General features: G+C 33.6%; 1 protein-coding gene across 1 annotated transcript in view; it reads left to right on the top strand.

Moving 5' to 3' along the window:
• Positions 1-435: 435 nt before the first annotated feature.
• Positions 436-18,638, top strand: part of LOC136025957 (serine/threonine-protein kinase NLK-like) — a 94,193-nt gene continuing 75,990 nt past the window's right edge. The window contains exon 1 of the mRNA XM_065702067.1: positions 436-519. The gene's annotated coding sequence lies outside the window, so the exon portion shown is untranslated. The remainder of the gene's footprint in view (positions 520-18,638) is intronic.

The following is an 18,638-nucleotide window of genomic DNA, read 5'->3' as shown; positions in this document are numbered from 1 at the left end:
TAAACAACTGGGACATAATGAATTTAATTAAGGAAAGGGGTTAATCAGAACTTATACACGTGCATTAACAATGCAACTAATAAATTTGTCTCTTCTTTAGGATTTTAAAGGATAACTTGAATATCATTTAATCATGACGAGGAAGGAGGTTACAATTCAGGATTGCATCGAATATATTTGTATCCAACACTAGTATAATTCTGAGTTCTTACGAAAATTATCGTTGATCAACAATTTTTGAGAAATAATTTTGTTTCTATGGTTGTTTGACAGCAATATGTTTGTCAGAAAAGACTTTAAATCCAAGTTCCGAATATGCTCAGCGTCTTAGTGGTAACAGATTTCGTAATTTGAAAGTTATCAAAAGTAAGACGATATATTCAATAATAGGCTGTGCTATTCTTACGTAGTGATTTTTAGAAGAAATTGAAGCAATCTTTCTTATCAGTCCCCCGGAATTTCTTTTAACAAAGGAGTATAGTCTATTCAAATATAAAGGCTAAATTTGCAAAATAAGAGGTATTTCAGTGGAATTTGGTTTTTAATGAACTTATGAAGTCAGCTTCTACGTTGGCTTAAATTTAAACTGTAGAAGTTGCTACCAAGCCAAAAATTAACCACAGGTTGGAGATAGCCTTCTCTCTGAAGCAAGTTAAAATCCAAATGTTTCTACTCAAGTACGTAAGAAAACAGCTAGAAATAAAACAAGCTTCCTTATCTATTCTTTGGAATTTCTTTGAACAAAAGAGCTAAAATGAATAAAGCAGAATTTTTAGATTAAGTAAACCTAAAAGTAGCCTAGAGTAATACCCTATCATTTAGAAAGGGCTGAATCTTGGATACACTAAATGCTTTCTTTAGTAAATTTGGAGATATTTCTGTTACTGAGCAATGAATTATCTGAACTTACCTCTAAATGCCTTTTTTATGTTCTTCCCAAACACAGACCAATAGTCATTTTAGACTAGCCTACTAAGAAATTAGATTTTAAGCCCTTTATGGACCATTAAAGGCAATATATGTTTCTCTGGTTTTTATCAACAGAAATAGGTTAAAAACAACAGTTCATACTGTATACCCTAATAGGACACAGAATGTACAGGCTTTGAATAGCCTAGTTTAGGATAGAGAAAGAGAGTGCATAGTTGTGTTAGCCTGAGACAGCTTAGTGGGCATGTTAATAGTAGGCTAGTAGTAATATACAGAATAATTGTTTGTAACACATTTTAATTGCAGATTCACTTTACTCCCCCCCCCCCCCCCCCAGTTCCACCTAATATACTAGTATAGGCTATAGCCCAAATTATATGTTTACCATGTGTATGTAGGTTTAAACAAGAGAGATTCTAGTGGCTTAAAGTAAACACAGCAATTTTTAAAAGATTTATAAATTGTTTATTCAGTTGGATCATGAATCAATGTCTGCACACTATATAACCAGAACTGCTCCTAGAGTTGGTATTGCCCAGTGAAAAAATAATTACATCATCTCCCCTCTCAACTGAAATATAAGCAAAAACTAAACTAAGTGAAAACTTTAATTAAAATGGCCAATCCCTCAGCCATAGGAACCCTCTCCCAGCTGCAGTGCCTAAAGCAATTGACCTGGTTGCCCCCTCTGTATATAATATTAATCATTATTAGCATATAGTCAAGACTTTATTAGCCTATAATCCAATAGGAAGTTTTAACCAATATTTTAATATTCAGAAAGAGCTTAAGGTAAAACTCTAGTTAATTGACTTCTTGTTATCTCAGAACAGGTTTAGGTTAGGAAAATGAAACTTTCAGGGATGGGTCTACAGGCTAAAGTATGTCCCTAGAAGGTATTTTAAACTACCCACCTCCACTCCTTCTCCCTCTAGAGAGCCCTGAAATTTGCCTCCATGACAGGTCTATACCTATTGAAATTTTGACAAAACAACATTTTACCATAATTTTCAGTTACTAGTTGCTTTTTCTCTGCCTTTAGTTCTGAAAATGCAATTCCTGTTATTTGAGTATAATTTTGAGCCATATCAATGTTTTTTTTTCAAAATTTAGGAAATGTATTTCCATATCTTTAAAAGCTTATAAAATGGAATTGAGCAAAGTTATGAAGCTGAAAACAATTTTGTTGTACTCCAATTAAGCAGAAGATCTATTTTGCAAAGTTTCACTTTTATGACACACATATTTTTAAAGGTCATGAAAGATCAGGACCCTCTAGAGAGAGAAGGAGTAGAGGTAGTTGCTTCAAAATTCCTTCCCAGGACATACTTTAGACTGTAGATTCATCCCTGAAAGTTTAATTTTCCTAACCTAAACCCTTTCTGAGATAGCAAGAAGTCAATTAACTAGAATTTTACTGAGCTTAAAAAAGACATTGAGTGGTATGTTCACCTAATTTATAGTTCAATAATGGAAACATTTCCTATTTTACCCTTTATTTAAATTATTTCTATAATAACCTTGGACAGTAGGCTTCTAATTTTAGGATATTAGATAGTTTCAGATAATTGGGATTAACTGATGATAAGGAATAAGCTAGTTAAAATTAATATTGTTTGATTCTTTATAGGATCACCCTATCTTGTCCATTATAAGTTTTTTTTTGTGGCCAAACTATTCAGAACTAGCTAGGCAGTTTTGCCATAACTTGTATAGTTTAGATAAGAGATCAGAATAAACAACAGAACTAAAAGCCAACTCCCTACTTTCCTGGAAATCTTAGAAAAAACATTCAACTTCTCCAGTATTATGCCAGAGATAAAGCTATTCAGATTTAATGAATCTTGCATCATTTGAAAGCATATATTTTTTTTTTTTTTTTTTTTTTTTTTTTTTTTTTTTTTTTTTTTTTTTTTTTTTTTTTATTAAACAGAATCAAATTTTATTTTTAAAGTTTAGGAAAGGGCAGTCCCTAAGGATATTGTAGCATATTTGTTTAGAGAAAATAAAAAATCAGCTTAAAATCTAGATAAGAAGAAGTTTAGAGAAATAATCTGTCTTGTTGATTTGTCTTGTCTCCATATGAGAGGGAACTGTGACAAGAAATCCAAGTTGTTTAGAGACATCATGATCCTCAGTGCCCGAATCTGTACAACAAGAAGACAATATCCACAGCCCCAAATGCTACCTCATTTAGACCATAAATTAAAGTGCCTGATAAACATAGAAAAGCAGAAAGTACAGAAGATAGATAAAGCTCCAAACTGAAGCCAGCAGAAGGGATTACAACAGGACAAGAAATAAAGTTTGAGATGCAACAAGACAGGCAGAAAGCATGAAAAAAATTGCATTGGAATCAATGTCAGCTCCTAAAAATTGAGGGAAGCACATAAATGCCAGACTTTCATCAAAAAGAGAGACCCCAATTTTAATCAGTAAAGATGGCTCAACAGCTGTCTCCCCATCCGAAAAAGCAGAGTCTTTCAACTCCTTTTTTAGCTCTGTGTTCAAACCAGCTAAAAAAACTAAAAACAGATAAATAAAAAGGCCCAGATGGTATTGAAACAATTTAGCTAAAGGATTGTGCTGAGTACCTTGTTGAACCACTCCTAGAAATCTTCCAATGCTCTGTTGATAAAGGGAAGCTGCTACACCAGTGGTTAGAAGCAACTGTTGTTCCCATTTACAAAAAAGGAGAAAAATCAAAGGCAGAAAACTACCAACCAGCATGTCTTACTTCACTGGTATGCAAACATTTGGAAGGATGCCTAAGAGACAGAATACTCTCTCATACTCTACAAAAGGACTTCATAAACCCTGATCGGTTTGGATTCCTTCCCAACAGAAGCTGTACTACTCAGCTGCTAGAAACTCTAAACAACTGAACAAAAGCCCTTGAAAAAAGTCACTGCATTCTAGCAGTCCTCTTCAATGTTGAAAAAGCCTTTGAGAGCATCCCACATACTGACCTTATCTGGAAGCTTCAAGACTTCAACCTCCATTAACAAATATTAACATAGATTGAATCATTTTTCAGAAATAGAGTCCAAAAAGTCAGAGTAGGTGATACCCTCTCAGAATGTTATAATGTGACCTGTGGAGTAATTCAGGGGAGTGTCCTTGAAGCACTTCTCTTCATTCTTTTCATCAACAGTATAAGCACTGGTACTGCAAGCAGAACAAAAACACATGTAGACAATACCAAGCCATACAGAAAAATAACAGGCTATACAGATATATCATTGCTGCAGGAAGACATCAACAAGCTAACAAAAAATTTCCAAGATCTTGGTTTGAATTTCAACTCTATCAAATAAAAAGTCATGTGGATAGAAAAGAAAAAGATTTCCCAGGACCAAAGCTTATGAATGTAGACAAAACAGGATCAACAATATTTCTGGAGCTTGTAGACTCTGAATGAGATCTTTGCATCATAATTGACTCCTAGCTCAAGTTCCATGGTGAAACTGAGAGAATAGTCGCCAAAGTTATGCAATTAGTTGGTTTAATTAGACAAAGCTTCTAACATCTTGATAAGCACACTTTCACTAAACTCTACAAAGGACTTGTCAGACCAACCATTGAGTAGCCTACAGAAATATCATCTGGGGGCTCAACTATAAAATAGACTCTGCCGAACTTGAGAAAGTACAAAGAAAAGCAACAAAGCTTCTCCCAGGACTCAAAGATTTGAGCTATAAAGACAGATTCCACCAACAACAGCTACCCTCTCTAAAATATAGGTGCCAACACAGAGATCAGATACAAATTTACTAGGCAAAGAACAACCTTAGCTTTGAAAATTACTTTCAGCCTGCTAAAGTTAAAACTACAAGAGGCCATCCATATTAGGTTTTCAAACCAGTATCCCAGAACAGAGCAATGGCAAATTTTTGGAACATCAGAGCAATTGACAATTAGAACTCCCTCCCTGAAACAGTTGTGAAAGCCGAGACAGTAAATTGCTTCAAAAATGGACTTGATTGATTCTGGAGATAACATTTATATTCACATGACTGTTAGAACAAGAATTTAACTTTGAACATCTAGAGAGTGTCTGACAGAGAAGTTTTCCCTATAGACACTGGATTCTGTAAGTTAAAGAAGTTTCTTTGAATAATTTGACAGCTTTTGAAATTTCCTGTTATGCTAACTGCCTTGATTAAAATCTTTGCAGACACAGGATGTACATTGCTTATGCTGAATATGTATTGATTAGATAGTATTTTGCTTATCAATTAGTAATAGTTTATAGGTTTTCTTTGTTTTAAATTAGCATCTCATTAGCTTTTCAAACTCTTGACACATCTAAGATCCCCTATCAATTTATACCAAAATTACTTTGGAAGCCCACTGTGGTGCTGAGCAAATTTGCTAATGGGCCCTTTGTCTTTGAGGCTCTCAGCCAATTCTGAGCCTTCCAAAATGAATTTTTTGGTATTGTATGTCCTCACTGCTGACTATTAGTGCATTTAAAATTGCAAATGATATGTATGACTAAAATATTCAAGCTAATCACATGCTTAATAAGAAAATTTAGCTATATCAAATGGTGAAATAATGCAATTGCTAGCCAGTATAATAGAAATCTAATAGTTAGGGTACTTGATTGTACAAGGGGTGGTTAGCCTAGCTGTCTGACTACTGGGTATCTTAGGTATATTTAATCTGATCCTATGCTTTAGCATAGTGTCTAGTTGTCTCACATTTTAACCTCTTTGTAGAATTACCACCCAGCCAAAAATTAACTGCAGGTCATAGTTGGCCTCCTCTTTGGAGGTGTGTTAAGAAGATGGGCATTTTTATTCAAGTACATAAGGTAAAAGCTGAAAATATTACTGAGCATTCACTCTGAACAATGCCTATCATGTTGACTACACTAGATAAATATCCTAGTCCTAAATATTAGGTCTACTGAGTAGCATCACTGATACTCCTACTCAGGTATGCCTAGTAGTAAGGTAAAAAAAAACATTCCATGCACTCAGTAGGGAGTCAATTGGAAGCCTATTTAAAAACACAAAGAGAAGGAGGAATAAGGTAATGTGACTGTTATTTGCCTTGCTTACTAGGATAATAACCCAGGTACTTCGGCAGTACCTTATTTCAGTCAAATATTTTGATAAAAATTTATTTTTCCTAAAATAAGTCTGTATGTTTCTGATCTGGATATGACATAAATAGTTTTATAAAACTTAATATTATCATTTGTTTATTCAACACAGGAGAAAGCCATAGGCTTGTCATGGTACAAATACAAGAAATGACCAAAAATGAGCAGAAATAAAGTCAAATAATTTTCCAAGTATAAAACTACCACAAATCACCATCAATAAATAAATGAATCCCAAAAGAAACAGAAATCACAATAAATAATCAAGTCAAACATGAAAACAAGCAGAAATTAACATAAGTAGGTATGACACCCCAATGCCTCTTAAGACCAAAACACGATTTGCACTTCACTCAAAACTAAATACTTTTTAAATTTTTTTGCTTTTTTTACATTAATAAATCAAAATGATTAAGGTTTTAAGGAATAAATATCAATAAATTTATGTCAAACTGTCAATCCACATTAATTTGTTTTTCATTTTTTCAAGAGAATGTTAGTTATGTTCTGGTCTTCAGAAGTTATGGGGAGTGTCAGCCTTACTCATGCTAATTTCTGCTCAATTTGGATTGACTTGGTAAATTTCTGCTCACTTGCTACAGAAGTAGTAGTTTTAGGGGTAATAGAAGTAGTAGCAGTAGGTAAATATTGCCTCTTTGGTCAATTGATCATCTCCCTTATCTGTTTTGATTTAGCTCAACACTCCCCTCAAGGTTCTCTGAAAGGCCTCACGTAAATTCTCTTTGTCTTTCTGGATAGTAAATGTCAAACTGTCAAATTTCCTAATAACCTATACTATATGTAAACAATGGATGAATTGCTTAACTTGCAGACTTTGCCCTGATTGATGTCCATTTGGACATCATGGCATCAAGAAAAGGCTCAAATTGTCTGCCCTTACAAGGCAAGTGACAATGAGAATCTATATATAGAAGCATACAAAGTGCCTGGGTGTGAACCCACTGGGCTCCTGGTACTGTATATATATATATATATATATATATATATATATATATATATATATATATATATATATATATATATATATATATATATATATATATTCCTAGTGAAAGGACATTAGAGATTAAATTCATAATCTCTGAATATTCAATTGATGGAAGATTTGGAGCAATGGGCCTAAAACAGTTTTTTGAAACACCATAATAGACAGATACAACAATGCAATTTTCTATTTGCGTTAGTTTTATTTGATAAACTGCCTATAGTAATGGTTAATTTTTATATGAATTTGTGTAGTTCTGACCTATATTAGGATGAAGGTTATAACAAATAATTAATAATCATTAATGATAACTGGCTTTTGGAAAGCACCCTTTAAATTAATGAACTGTAAGCAAAGAGTGACCCTTGTCAATAGAAATTTAGACTTTGAAAGATCTTATGTCTCTGAAGTTTTGAATAAAATGTATACATCAACAAAATCTGTTTATCTACTGATTCTAACCATGTAAAATGTTTTGATTTTAACTTTGCTCATCAAATGCTATTATCAAATAGGTATTTGCACAATTTTGGAAATAGATTGGACTCCCTTATAGAGGGGTGTGGTTTTGAGAATATTACATTAAAATTCAACATATATGTGAACCCTAAAACACAATCAACACATCAAAGATTTCTTATGTTTTCAGAGAAGAGTTGCCTTGTGTGTTACCATCCATAGTAACCCTAGATTATCAAACAGGAGCCCTAGAGCCCTAGTTTATTAAAACAGGGTTCATTTGAATGAGTATTTAAAGATATATTGCTTCTTTAACAAAAAGTGCAATAATGCCAGAACATATTGCCACACTCGTGCATTTTTTCCTATCCAACAGTAATGTTGGTTCAAACAGGGTCAAAATGCCATGGAATAAAAATTCTCAGAACCACTATATGAGCATTCATATAGCCTACCTGTCCCAGAGCCTATACTATGTCTGTGTGTAGTATACCTTTTGTCTCTAGACAAAAATGTGGTAGCCTATATGAAAACTAACAGTTACTATAGGCAGTTAATCAATTAGTACTAAGGCAAATAGAGAATTGTATTGTTGCATCTGTCTATCATGATGTCCAAAGATCCCTTTTTGGCCCATTGTTTTAAATCTTCCATCAGGTGAAATCATTGGGATGCACTTGGCACATGGCAGCCCTCTGTTATGGATTTTCATTGTGCTTGTCTTCTAAATGCAGACATTTTGATCCTTTTCTTGATGTCATGATGTCCAAATGGACATTAAATTAGAAGAAGTGCCTTTGTAAAATTATGTTTGTTTTTTTTATTGGACCTTTAACTTTTGCCTTAGCTTGTTATGTGTTATTATGAAAGACATATCACTGAACTTTTGTTTCTTTGAATTGCTCGGGTGGTAGGACTTGAACAATTTTTGTTTTATCTTGGCTTTTCTTGTCATTATGAAATACATATCATAAAACCTTGTTTTTTTTTTTCAGCAAAGGTATAGTAGGCATTGACAACCTTATCAATGTGAAAATCCCAAACCCAATCATCATTCCTATCATTGTCAATATTGACGCGTTTTGATTCTTGCTTTCCAGGTTGATTTTTGTTAACTTACTCATATGCTATATATATATATATATATATATTTATATATATATATATATATATATATATATATATATATATATATATATATATATATATATATATATATATATACTAACTGTAGGGTTGGCGCTTCGCGCCACCCCAACACCTAGTTGGTGGGGGCGCTTCGCCCCCCTCCCAAGCCCCCCCGCGCGCGTAAGTCGTTACGCGCCATATTAGTTACGCGCCATTGTAGTTGTGTCCCTGTGTACCACCTATGAATATAGATAGATTTACTTAAAACTTGCGAATATACAACATTCTTGGCTTTCCCATTGTCTGTGCATATACAAAGCCTTATGTACTAATAATGACGTCATATGCAAACGCTCTTTTTGCAAACAAACATGCATACACACAACTCGTTTTTATATAGATAGGTAGATAGATAGATACAATACAAATTAACTGCATAAAACTTGCAAATATACAACATTCTTTGCTGTCCAATTGTCGCTGCATATAAATAGATTGTCAGATTTTTCGACCCTCGAACATGCAACGTACAATTTTCCATGGAAAAAACAATCAGTATTAAGATCTATACCACATTTTTCTAATGATTGACCTTGAGCTTTGTTGATGGTGATTGCAAATGCTAATCGAATTGGGAATTGCAATCTTTTAAATTGAAAAGGCAGATCCGTTGGAATCATGGGAATGCGAGGAATAAGAACAGCCTCACCCTCAAAAGGCCCTGTCAAGATTGTGGCCTCTATTACGTTTTACATTGTTTTTTTACGGCAAGTCGCGTGCCATTGCAAAGCTTTGGTGGGTTGATATTCCTTAACAGTATTATTGGTATGCCTATTTTTAGTTGCAGCACGTGTGGTGGAAACCCTGAAAGATCCACGGAATTTAAAAATTCAGATGGATAATTAACCACCTCATTTGGTTCCAAAACTGTGTTGACTGACTTGTAAAGGACTGCCTGGTCTCGTATCTTGGTCAAAACAATATTGTTGATTTCGTGGACGTCTATATTTTTGGGTGCAAGAATCGCTCTTTCACTTAGCCATTTATTATTTTTATAATTGTTTAGAATATTCGGAAATACTTTTTCAATCAATTGATTTTTGGACGTCACTAAATTACAGAATTCAGCAGGTAGTTGTATACGTCCTGAAATTGAGTCTACTGGGAGCTTTCCGTTTCCAATTGCCAGCAATTGATCTGAAAATGTTTGACCAGAGTCATTGTTTTGCCTGAAATCTCCCGCAAGCAATATTAATGTGCTGCCAAAGGGTTTCGAATTCCCTCGCAAATCTTTCAAACATTGATCCAGAGCCTCGAGCGATTTTTTGTGTGCCATTGTGCACTCGTCCCAAATAATAAATTTGCATTGCTGCAATACTTTACCCATCCCAGATGATTTGGAAATATTGCATGTGGGAGTTTCTGTAGAATGCAAATTCAGAGGCAATTTCAAAGCGTAATGAGCAGTTCTTCCACCAGGCAGCAACGTTGCGGCTATTCCGGACGACGCAATTGCCAATGCTATATCATTTTTTGATTGAATTGATGCCAGAATCAGTTTTATCACAAACGTTTTACCAGTACCTCCTGGCGCATCCAAAAAGAAAATTTCTCCAATGTTGTTATTGACACAATGCATTATCGTATCATAAATGTCTTTTTGTTCTGACGTTAACTTGGAAATGTTATTTTGTACATACGACAATAGATCACTCATACTGTAACTTTGTTCACGATCCAATTCTACACATGTCGAAACAGCAGCAGTACGATTAGGTGAAGGCATTCCCAAATCCTGAAGAGGTTTGTTTGCCATACATACACACAAATCCTCTATAACAACTAAAGTGTAGTTATAAATTTCTGATGTAAAATCAAAAGTCATATCTGACGTCTCAAACCGTTTTCGATGGAGTATATCTTTGGAAATTTTTGATTATATTTTTCCCATAACTCTGTAGGAGCTGATGGAGAGCAAGTTGTTAGTATGATGCCAAACAATGCACGAATTTGACTTGGAGTTGACGTTTTGCACGCGTCATTGATGCAGTTATCTCAGTGTTGGTCATTCTCCAATAAATTCAGAGCTTGGCATGCACTACGGTAAGTGTCATGTATAGTACCGTTTACAGTTCTCAAATACTCAAAGGACGTCGGACCGGGTACATTCACCCAAAGCAGGCATAGAAAGAAGCATTCATGTTGATTGGGGTGAACAGTGTAGAGTCTTCCTATCGTGGTATCTTTGAAGATGGTAGGTTGGCCGTCGACTGACTTACCCTGTTTTCGACGTTCAAATACTTTATTTTTAGTATTCCACGTGTAATACGAAGGCACTTCAGTATACAGCAGGTTTTTTTGCAAAAGAATCTTTTTTGCATAGTGAAAAGAAAGCAGTTAACTTTGTATTCAGTGGATTCAGGGCTCTTTGTTGCACACTGGATTCCGAAAAATAAACATGTTGACCATTCTGTAAATGTACTGCTAAGTGAACAACAGCTGGACTACGTTCATGTATCGGAAATGAAAGAATTGGCCAAACAGCTTCATTACTGCTTATGTATCTTCCAGCCTGATATTGTACGACTTCGTCGATATCTTTGATTTCGGACTGCAAGCCAAAAACTGTCATGTCACTGCCTTTGTTGACGTATTTACATGTGTATTTGATATCCTTTACGGAGTTACAGTATTCAACGTTTATGTGTGCATTAAATGTTTTTGATAATAATGGGGAATATGGAACAACCCACTGGTTATCTACTTCGATGGTGGTATTGTTACGCTTCTGTATTATTGCTGTTTTACTGCCATCTTCAGTAGATCTTCTTCTATATTGTGGGTAACCATCATTGCCAGTAATTGTGCTGGATACTAAAAGTCGAGGATATTGCTTCGTGCACCTTCCTTTGGCTATGCATGGTGAATTTTCGTTCAGTGCACTGCAAGGTCCATGTATCATATTTTTTACAACAATATCATATAACCCCTTATCGACATTTTCATCAGGTATTTCAGCGGAAATCACATCATCAATTTCGTTAGAAGTAATTTTATTATATAGCCAGATTACTATATGTGCGTGTGGCAAACCTCGTTTTTGCCATTCCACTGAGTACATCCAGCATCGCACTGACCCTAACACTTCAAGTTTTACTATGTAGTTTATCAGTGATTTCAACTTTTGCCGGAAGACACGGGCCATAATGTCATGTCTATGAACCGCCGATTGTCCTTGAAGTAAAAACTGCTGTATCTTGTCCCAAGATTGATTACATGTAAATGTAATAAATGAATCTTGACGACCATAGAGACGAACATACGCAATAGCATCTTGAGCATATTCATGCATATGACGGGGACTGCCAGCATATGACAAAGGTAAAATCGTTAATCTTCCAACGTTTGTGGTATTATCGTCATTTACAACTGCATCTCGCAAATAAATGAATTGTTCAGAGCAGAGCTTGGTCTGATTCAGACGGATATATAGCAAACGTTCTGATTCAATTTTTGCATACATATCAACGACGTATTGGTGAAACAATTGACGGCATTTTAAAATATAATTGTCTTCATCCTGCCGAATCATTAGTCTATAGGAATAATAATGCATCGCACTGCATTTCTTATTCATTTCTTTGTTAGTGGCTGGATTCATCAATTTAATATTAAAGTGATAGCCGTCGGCTCCATCCCAAAAAAAGATAGGATATTGTAGGGCATCGTAGCATCGATGAGTTTCAGCGATTCTTACCAACTGAGCGTTTTGCTTATGAAGAATAATATCTCGAGGTAAAAACTGATCACCGACCATAACGATTGCCACTTCGTCGATAGTTGGAGCATTGTATCTACGCACATGTTGGCCAGGAGGCGTTTTGTCAGCGGAAATAACAATTTTATGCGTATCAGTAGGCATCAAATCGATGGCTGTTTTGAACAGACGCACTAAATTATTATTTTCGTGGAAAAAATGTTGCAATTGGGAAACGATTGTCCTTTCAACGTTGGGAGAAATTTCGCAACGTGTATTCAATTCGGAATTTCTATCACTGATGAAGTACAATTGTAAAAATTTATGATTCTCGCCTGAGAATGGTAGAAGGGACCCTGCTCTATGATAAATTTGCCCTTTTACTTTGAAAGTAGGCATAAATTGATCTTGATTTTCGATTTGGGCACCAAACGACGTCATTTGGAAACATGAGTTATATTTTCTGATGTTTGATAAAAAACGCTTAGACTCTGACGTAGTTCCAGTAAGCAAAGTCTTCAATGGCTCTGGGGGTGCAGCCAGTAGAGGAAGTTTAACTTTTCCTGAGGCGCAACACATTCCCGTTGTTTCACCATTAAATTTCAAGGCCTTGCAGTAGGGACAAATTTTAGACATAGTCCCGATTTGAACACATCTACTATAATCATCGACTGGGCTGTACCTGAATGCCATGCGATAATTTTCACGTTGCTCTTGTGATTCCTCGGCACGCTTTCTTTTGGCATTATCTCTTGAAGCCGCAAGCCTGTTTTCACGTTGCTCTTGTGATTCCTCGACACGCCTTCTTTTTTCACTTTCTCTTTTAGCAGCAAGTCTGGTTTCGCGTTACTCTGGTAGTTCCTCGACACGCCTTCGTTGACGTAAATTGCACATTCCTAATCTAGCATTATCTCTTGAAGCCGCAAGCCTGTTTTCACGTTGCTCTTGTGATTCCTCGACACGCCTTCTTTTTTTACTTTCTCTTTCAGCAGCAAGTCTGGTTTTGCGTTGCTCTGGTAGTTCCTCGACACGCCTTCGTTGACGTAAATTGCACATTCCTAATCTGGCCCTTTCTCTTTGAACCGCAAGCCTGGTTTTGCTTTTTGGTAACATTCTATAACATTGACAGTTGGAAAAATATTCACGTGCCAAGCTTGCTAAAGCTCAATTTATAATAAACCTCAAATTTTAAGTATCTTTTTTAAGGTTTTCAAATTACATTAATCTATTGTCAAAATATTTCGAAATATTTATGCAATTCCCAGTTTTTACATTTAAACCCTCAACACAAAAATACATACAACTTATTTTTGTATATATAGAAGATATAATCTGGCGTAACAGACAAAGTGTAACAGACATAACACACAAACAACTTATTTTTATATATATACTAGCTGTTGGGGTGGCGCTTCGCGCCCCCCCCCCAAGCCCCCCCGCGCGCGTAAGTCGTTACGCGCCATTGTAGTTGTGTCCCTATGTCCCACCTGTGAATATAGATAGATATATATATATATATATATATATATATATATATATGTTTTTAACTACGTAAAACTTGCGAATATACAACATTCTTTGCTGTCCCATTGTCTGTGCATATAAATAGATTGTCAGGTTTACCGACTCTTTAACATGCAACATATAATGGTCCATGGGAAAACAATCCGTATTCAGATCTATATCTCATGATTCTAATGATTGCCCTTGAGCTTTGTTGATGGTGATTGCTAATCGACCATTCCCTGTGTCGCCGTCTTCATTTATATATCCCCCTGTGCCCCCCGGCGTCCCCGTTGTAGTTGTGTCCCTGTGTCCCGGTCGTCATTTATATTCCCTATTCCCTGTGTCCCGGCCGTCATTTGTGTCCCGGTGTCCCTGTCTGTGATTTCTCTTTGAGTGTCCCGGGCGTCATTTATATTCCTTGTGTCCCGGTGTCCCGGTCGTCATTTGTGTCCCGGTGTCCCGGTCTGTATATACATTCGTTTTTGAATTGGTCTTTTTTAGTTTTTAGTTTTTTACCTTTTTTTAGTTTTTTTTAGTTATACCTCATGATTCTAATGATTGCCCTTGAGCTTTGTTGATGGTGATTGCTAATCGAACATTCCCTGTGTCCCCGTCGTCATTTATACATCCCCCTGTGCCCCCGGAGTCCCCGTTGTAGTTGTGTCCCTGTGTCCCGGTCGTCATTTATATTCCCTATTCCCTGTGTCCCGGCCGTCATTTGTGTCCCGGTGTCCCTGTCTGTGATTTCTCTTTGAGTGTCCCGGGCGTCATTTATATTCCTTGTGTCCCGGTGTCCCGGTCGTCATTATATATATATCTATATATATAAAAATAAGTTGTCTGTCTGTGGATGTGTGGATGTGTCAGGTGACGTCACCTGAAAAAACTGGATCAGGTGACGTCAAAACTGAAAAAACTAAAAAAGGCAAAAACTACAAAAAAAACTAAAAACTAATAAAAAAAATAAAAAAGCTAAAAAACTAAAAAAACTAAAAAAAGGCAAAAACTACAAAAAAAACTAAAAACTAATAAAAAAGCTAAAAAACTAAAAAAACTAAAAAAAGGCAAAAACTACAAAAAAAACTAAAAACTAATAAAAAAAATAAAAAAGCTAAAAAACTAAAAAAACTAAAAAAAAGGTAAAAAACGAAAAAAACTAAAAACTAAAAAAAACTAAAAAAAAAGGAAAAAACTGAAAAATAAGCTAAAATAAAGGTAAAAACCAATAAAAAACTAAAAAAAAAAAACTGAAAAAACTAAAAAAAGGCAAAAACTACAAAAAAAAACTAAAAACTAATAAAAAAAGCTAAAAAACTAAAAAAACTAAAAAAACTAAAAAAAGGTAAAAAACTAAAAAAATAAAAATAAAAAAAAACTAAAAAAAAGGAAAAAACTGAAAAATAAGCTAAAATAAAGGTAAAAACCAATAAAAAACTAAAAAGAAAAAAAGGAAAAAACTAAAAAAAATTTTCATCTAAAAAACTAAAAAAAACTAAAAAAGGTAAAAACTAAAAGAACTAAAAAAGAAAAAAATAAATGACGAAACTCAAAGAGAAAGCGACCAGGACAAAAGGAATGTTCGATTAGCAATCAACAAAGCACCGGGAAGCACCGGGACACAGGGAGTATGAATGACGACCAGGACATAAGTAAAAAAAAAATTAACAAAACTAAAAAGAAGTTAAAAACTACAAAAAAACTAAAAAGAAAAAAAAACTAAAAAATCTAAAAATCTAAATAAACTAAAAAAGAAAAAAAAAGGAAGAAAATAAAGGAGAAAAACAAAACTAAAAAACGAATGTATATACAGACCGGTACACCGGGATACAAATGACGACCGGGACACAGGGAATATAAATGACGACCGGGACACAGGGACACAACTACAACGGGGACACCGGGGGAAACAGGGGGATATAAATGACGACCGGGACAAAAAAACTAAAAAGAAAAAAAAACTAAAAACTAATAAAAAAACTAAAAAATCTAAAAATCTAAATAAGCTAAAAAAGAAAAAAAAAGGAAAAAAATAAAGGAGAAAAACAAAACAAAAAAACGAATGTATATATAGACCGGGACACCGGGATACAAATGACGACCGGGACACAGGGAATATAAATGACGACCGGGACACAGGGACACAACTACAACGGGGACACCGGGGGAAACAGGGGGATGTAAATGACGACCGGGACACCGGGACAGGGAATGGTCGATTAGCAATCACCATCAACAAAGCTCAAGGGCAATCATTAGAATCATGAGGTATAGATCTGAATACAGATTGTTTTCCCATGGACCATTATATGTTGCATGTTCAAGAGTCGGTAAACCTGACAATCTATTTATATGCAAAGACAATGGGACAGCAAAGAATGTTGTATATTCGCAAGTTTTACGTAGTTAAAACCATATATATATATATATATATATATATATATATATATATATATATATATATATATATCTATCTATATTCACAGCTAGTATATATATACCAACAGCTAGTATATATATATATATATATATCTATCTTCTATATATATAAAAATAAGTTGTCTGTCTGTGGATGTGTGGATCAGGTGACGTCACCTGAAAAAACTAGATCAGGTGACGTCAAAACTGAAAAAACTAAAAAAAAGGCAAAAACTACAAAAAAAACTAAAAACTAATAAAAAAAATAAAAAAGCTAAAAAACTAAAAAAACTAAAAAAAGGCAAAAACTACAAAAAAAACTAAAAACTAATAAAAAAGCTAAAAAACTAAAAAAACTAAAAAAAGGCAAAAACTACAAAAAAAACTAAAAACTAATAAAAAAAATAAAAAAGCTAAAAAACTAAAAAAACTAAAAAAACTAAAAAAAGGTAAAAAACTAAAAAAACTAAAAACTAAAAAAAAACTAAAAAAACGAAAAAACTGAAAAATAAGCTAAAATAAAGGTAAAAACCAATAAAAAACTAAAAAAAAACTGAAAAAACTAAAAAAAGGCAAAAACTACAAAAAAAAACTAAAAACTAATAAAAAAAGTAAAAAAGCTAAAAAACTAAAAAAACTAAAAAAACTAAAAAAAGGTAAAAAACTAAAAAAAATAAAAAATAAAAAAAAACTAAAAAAAAGGAAAAAACTGAAAAATAAGCTAAAATAAAGGTAAAAACCAATAAAAAACTAAAAAGAAAAAAAGGAAAAAACTAAAAAAAAATTTCATCTAAAAAACTAAAAAAAACTAAAAAAGGTAAAAACTAAAAGAACTAAAAAAGAAAAAAATAAATGACGAAACTCAAAGAGAAAGCGACCAGGACAAAAGGAATGTTCGATTAGCAATCAACAAAGCACCGGGACACAGGGAGTATAAATGACGACCAGGACATAAGTAAAAAAAAAACTATCTATATATATAAAAATAAGTTGTCTGTGGATCTGTGGATCGTGGATCAGGTGACGTCACCTGAAAAAACTGGATCAGGTGACGTCAAAACTGAAAAAACTAAAAAAAGGCAAAAACTACAAAAAAAAACTAAAAACATAAAAAAAATAAAAAAGCTAAAAAACTAAAAAAACTAAAAAAAGGCAAAAACTACAAAAAAAACTAAAAACTAATAAAAAAGCTAAAAAACTAAAAAAACTAAAAAAAAGGCAAAAACTACAAAAAAAACTAAAAACTAATAAAAAAAATAAAAAAGCTAAAAAACTAAAAAAACAAAAAAAGGTAAAAAACTAAAAAAAACTAAAAACTAAAAAAAATTAAAAAAAAGGAAAAAACTGAAAAATAAGCTAAAATAAAGGTAAAAACCAATAAAAAACTAAAAAAAAAACTGAAAAAACTAAAAAAAGGCAAAAACTACAAAAAAACTAAAAACTAATAAAAAAAGTAAAAAAGCTAAAAAACTAAAAAAACTAAAAAAACTAAAAAAAGGTAAAAACTAAAAAAAATAAAAAATAAAAAAAAATAAAAAAAAGGAAAAAACTGAAAAATAAGCTAACATAAAGGTAAAAACCAATAAAAAACTAAAAAGAAAAAAAGGAAAAAACTAAAAAAAATTTTCATCTAAAAAACTAAAAAAAAAACTAAAAAGGTAAAAACTAAAAGAACTAAAAAAGAAAAAAATAAACGACGACACTCAAAGAGAAAGCGACCAGGACAAAAGGAATGTTCGATTAGCAATCAACAAAGCACCGGGACACAGGGAGTATAAATGACGACCAGGACATAAGTAAAAAAAAAAATTAACAAAACTAAAAAGAAGGTAAAAACTACAAAAAAACTAAAAAGAAAAAAAAACTAAAAACTAATAAAAAACTAAAAAATCTAAAAATCTAAATAAACTAAAAAAGAAAAAAAAAGGAAAAAAATAAAGGAGAAAAACAAAACTAAAAAACGAATGTATATACAGACCGGTACACCGGGATACAAATGACGACCGGGACACAGGGAATATAAATGACGACCGGGACACAGGGACACAACTACAACGGGGACACCGGGGGAAACAGGGGGATATAAATGACGACCGGGACAAAAAAACTAAAAGAAAAAAAAACTAAAAACTAATAAAAAAACTAAAAAATCTAAAAATCTAAATAAGCTAAAAAAGAAAAAAAAAGGAAAAAAATAAAGGAGAAAAACAAAACTAAAAAACGAATGTATATACAGACCGGACACCGGGATACAAATGACGACCGGGACACAGGGAATATAAATGACGACCGGGACACAACTACAACGGGGACACCGGGGGAAA

Source organism: Artemia franciscana, chromosome 4, assembly GCF_032884065.1.
Source record: "Artemia franciscana chromosome 4, ASM3288406v1, whole genome shotgun sequence".
Classification (NCBI taxonomy): Eukaryota; Metazoa; Arthropoda; class Branchiopoda; order Anostraca; family Artemiidae; genus Artemia; species Artemia franciscana.
This window is presented reverse-complemented; position numbering and strand designations above follow the sequence as displayed.